Source organism: Colobus angolensis, unplaced genomic scaffold (genome assembly GCF_000951035.1).
Source record: "Colobus angolensis palliatus isolate OR3802 unplaced genomic scaffold, Cang.pa_1.0 Scaffold261, whole genome shotgun sequence".
Lineage (NCBI taxonomy): Eukaryota > Metazoa > Chordata > Mammalia > Primates > Cercopithecidae > Colobus > Colobus angolensis.
Window position 1 is genome coordinate 1,070,504 of NW_012115833.1, and position 256 is coordinate 1,070,759.

A 256-nucleotide genomic window follows, 5' to 3' on the forward strand; every position below is an offset into this window, starting at 1 on the left:
TACAAAGAGACTTAGACTGCCACACAATAATAATGGAAGACTTTAACACCCTACTCTCAACATTAGATAGATCAATGAGACAGAGAGTTAACAAGGAAATCCAGAAATTGAACTTATTCTGCAACAAGAGGACCTAATAGTCATCTACAGAACTCTCCACACCAAATCAACAGAATATACGTTCTTCTTAGCACCACATCGCATTCATTCCAAAATTGACCACATAGTTGGAAGTAAAGCACTCCTTAGCAAATGT